The sequence below is a fragment of the Hipposideros armiger genome, unplaced genomic scaffold (assembly GCF_001890085.2).
Source record: "Hipposideros armiger isolate ML-2016 unplaced genomic scaffold, ASM189008v1 scaffold_562, whole genome shotgun sequence".
Classification (NCBI taxonomy): domain Eukaryota; kingdom Metazoa; phylum Chordata; class Mammalia; order Chiroptera; family Hipposideridae; genus Hipposideros; species Hipposideros armiger.
Genome location: NW_017731912.1, coordinates 3,676 through 7,981, shown reverse-complemented (window position 1 = coordinate 7,981; position 4,306 = coordinate 3,676). Strand labels below are relative to the sequence as shown.

Here is a 4,306-nt window from a genome sequence, read left to right as displayed (position 1 = left end):
TTTTAACTTTTCAATTCACTCTTATTTTTCAGCATATTAATCATACTATGAGAGTTGTCAAAGGAAAATGAAGTTAGTTATTGCCACCTAATATAACCAGTACCTAATTGTGATTTGAATATATATATGATATAAATATATATGATATAAATACACACACACACTACCATTTTAGATTTATTGTAATGCCAATTCTTCTGTGAATAGTTTAATTTATTTGGTATTGATGTATGATCTTGGTGTCTGGTGCCTGGAGTTCGTAGCCTCATGTACTGGAAGAATAAGAACGTGGACCGCAAGAGGCAAATTGAAGCAGTATACAGCTTTATTGCAAAAGCAAAAAGCACAAGAGTACAGCTCTTTGAAGAGGGGGGCATTCTGAATAGAATGCCCCGCAGATTAAGCTGAGCTGGAGACTGTATGTCCTTGGATCTGTAATTTTTAAGTTGTTTACCAGGGGCTGGTTGGGCTCCCACCCCGCTCCCCTTTCTGCACCTGGGCTGGTATCTTGGCTGACTCTGCAGTCCTCTGCAGCAGCCCCTCCCGTCCAGGTCCCTTTACTGCATTTTTTCTGTTAGTTACTGTAGTTACTGTTCTCTCTGGCCTTGAGGTCCATTGCCCACAATTTTCCCATCTCATGTTGAGACTGTCTGGGTCCTAATGCCCTCCACCGCGGTCCTATCCCTGTTTTTCTGTCTCAGTATAATAATATATGTAATTGAAATTGGTTCAATAATTACAACATACGAAAATAACTAACTTTAATGTATGCCTTCTGGTTGTACACTATCTGGATAAACCTTACGAAATATCTCTCCCCAACTTTTACTCGGCCTGACTTACTCCAAATTAAAACTTGATTTCATTTTATTTCCATGAAGAACTCTTAGTACAAACAATTGAACATGAAACCTGAAGCTAGTCTCCTAGTAATTTACTGACAATAATATTCCCTTCTTGTGATGGCAGATATAGAAATCAAGGGACTCCCTGATGAAGAAAGTATTCAACAATTAACGACATATTATGCTGGAGAAATAGTAAGAGTCATCTTTACTAATACGTTCTCATATCATTTGAAATTCATGCTGGGACGCAGAATTCCAACAACGAAGGAATACAGGGACCATACAGGTAGCTTTCCAGCTATTGAGTTTCGCTACTTTCTACTGCAATTATGTCACAAGCCATATGTGAGAAAAGATGTTAGTTAGTACAGCAAATTTTTAAATCCCTATCTGCAGTAGTGATGTCTGCAGGCCAATGAACACATTTCAAAAATGTACATTGATTATTGANCACAAATCTGTCTGAAGACATTTCAATTAACACAGGCCTGTAATTTGAGGTCTGAAAGCCCTGAAGTTGGTCAGCAATAGAAAATCCAATGTTGTAAAAGTCAGTGGTCACACTTTTTACTAGCGTTCCCATGTATAACTAGTTGGGTTAAGATACTGGTATCCCGAAGATATGGTAAACAAATCAACCCACAGGAATAAATAACTGGCATTTTCTCTTTTGAATCTCTCTTTTTTAAAATAAACCATTCTCTTCAAAAATAGTAGAAAATTTGGAAATGTACTTAGTGCCAAGAAGAAAATTAGCATTAGCCCATATAATCTTGCCACATAACAAAAATCCTGGTTCAACTTTGGTATGTTTAAAAATCAGATAGGTATAGCTAAGTATCATTTTTAACTAAATTAGAATTTTACTATATTGCAAATCCTAAAAGTCATGCATTTAGGAAATAGAATAACTGCTTATTGGAAATTTTCAAGTGAATAGAGTTGATAACTAACCAAGACAGTGTTTCTCAGGTCATCTGCATTCTGTTGAGTTTCCAATACCAGAATCTTGGCATATAATCAATATATTACTACTAAGTGAGCAGTGCCTTGAAACTCTTCTGACACAGGCTTTTAGCAGAATCAAATACAATACCTTGGAGGTACTGTGGGTTCAGTTCCAGGCCTCTGTAATAAAGTGAGTATCACAATAAAATGAGTCATAATTTTTTTGCTGGTGAAGGGTTTTGCCTTCAATTTGTAAAAAAAAGAAAAAGAAAAAAGAAAGAAAAAGAAAAAAGAAAATGCACCATCTGAGAAGCACAATGAAACAAAGCACCATAAAACGAGGTATTCCTGTACAGCATGAGTAGGTCGCCACAGTAATACCAGCTGATAATAATTTATAACAGCTTGCAATTCTTGCCTCTCATGTTTTTATGATCAGTGCATGCTTTAGACTGTGCTGTGAATCAATCAATTTGAATTCCTTAAGAGCTCATTGGAATTACCAGACTGCTGAATTTTGTACTGTACATATTTTAAATGGTTCATAGTGTGAGATATATTGAAATTCGAAAAGTGAATGAGACAAACCATATGACCAAATGACTGTGGACGACTAATTTGAAGTCATAATTGTTTTTTTATTCTCTCTCTTGGATTGTGTAGGAATGGTTGAGCTCACTGCTCCTGCTGCTTTTTCTGTACCTATATCCCAATAGTCATGAAGTTAATGATTTTTCTTCACTGCCTGCCACGGACCTGGGACGGGTAGATTCATTTAGTGGCCCTTGGTTTACTATTGCATACACACCTTTCACCAATACAACCCAACAGATAATGAATAAAGTTGCCTTAGCCTCCTTTATAAAAGGTGAGTTTTCTAGCAACCTAAGAAGAATTTCTGATGTTAATATTTGGTTCATTTTTCTGCAGATGTGTGCACTTAATTTGCATTTCAGTTGGTAACCTTGTCAATTGTCAAAATTTCTAGATTATGTGAAATGTGAATATATTTTCCCTTTGTTGGAAGTAAGAGGCCATCACTCAATATCTATATAAAAACTGTAAATGTGTTTCTTGCAAGCAAGGGATTACCACTTGGAGTGCACAGTCTTTCAAACCAGAATTCTGCTGCTCTTGCATAGGATTTGGAGGGGCATGGAATACACAAATTGGTAGACATTGAAAAATAGGAGTGTTTAGTGATTTGTTGACTTGTAGCTGTGGAAGCATTGTTACTAGAATGAGGCTGTTGCTCTAGTGTTTGCTTATTATTATATGTTATATGATATCAAATGAAATTCGATGATGGGAATTTTATTCTCACTTTTTACTACCAAGAAGAGTGTCTTACTATATTTGAAGATTCTATTGAAGAATATTCTGTTTCAAAATGTCACCCTTTGTTGTTAAGGTACTTATCAATGAAAAATAAGAAGAGCGTTAATAAAATAAGAAGACCACCCCTGTGGCAATTTCCTGAAATTAAGGGAGAAGCAACCTAGTGCAGAGGCAAGAGAACTAACTGGACATAGAGTCAGAGAACATTTGACTGAAAGTTCTGCGCTGTGTCTCTAGTTTATTTTGCAAGTCATCGACTTCTCTGAGCCTCACTCCTGCCATATTCAAAATAAGATTAATAATACTATATTTTTCATGAATATTTCAGTTGGGAGTGCGAGAATCCCAATTCATCTTGTCTTAAGAAAAAGGGGTACCTTTTGTCTAGCTTAAAGAAAAAGACTATTAATGCACGACTGACTAGAAGAGTATCAACAGTAGAGGAAGAAACATGTCTCTACTTCTCAGGTTTATAGTGATGTCTGTTGGCTTTATTCACAGCTTGGCTCTCTCCAAACAGAAGCAGAATCTCCAGTTGTAAGCCCTATCACATAAATAACTCCAGTGAAAGGAGTACAGCTCTTTCCCCACAGTTCAAAATAATTTCAGAGACTGTACCCATTGGAACAAATGGTCTATTTTAAATTAGTATTGATCTTGGTCCATCAAGAACTACTCTCATTGGATAGGGAGATAAAGTATTGTCATTGCCCGTGGGTTGGGTTCCCAGGTCACCCTGTGGACCACATCCAAACCACATGGTGTGTGAATGAAAGAAGAACAGTACCACAAATGAATTTCAGGGTGTTTACTAGAAGGAGGACTGAATGTCAGGCAAAGAAAAACAATAATTTTTTTTTACAAAAATAAATACACACTTCAAAGGAGAATCTATAGTGGTCGCCCCATAAACGTGGGCCGAGTTATAACTTAAAAGTGGCTTAGAGCTCACACAACTTTGTGAATATACTGTGAACCATGAAATTGCAGTGTAAAAGGATGAATTTTGTGGTGTACGAATTATATCTCAATTTTTAAAAAGAATATGCAAACATGACTTAGAAGGTACCCAGTAGTAATTTTAAGCACCATAATTTCCTACCAAAAGTATTATGGTGAGGGGAGCCTGCGGCTCTCCCTCCACCCAGTCACTGGAAGTGTATATAATGTCG

General features: G+C 36.5%; 1 long non-coding RNA gene across 1 annotated transcript in view; it reads left to right on the top strand.

Moving 5' to 3' along the window:
* The window catches only part of LOC109371342 (uncharacterized), a 14,393-nt gene extending 11,735 nt beyond the window's left edge, over positions 1-2,658 (top strand). Inside the window, exon 3 of the long non-coding RNA XR_002121857.1 lies at positions 2,460-2,658. This is a non-coding gene — a long non-coding RNA (uncharacterized LOC109371342). The remainder of the gene's footprint in view (positions 1-2,459) is intronic.
* Positions 2,659-4,306: the final 1,648 nt, after the last annotated feature.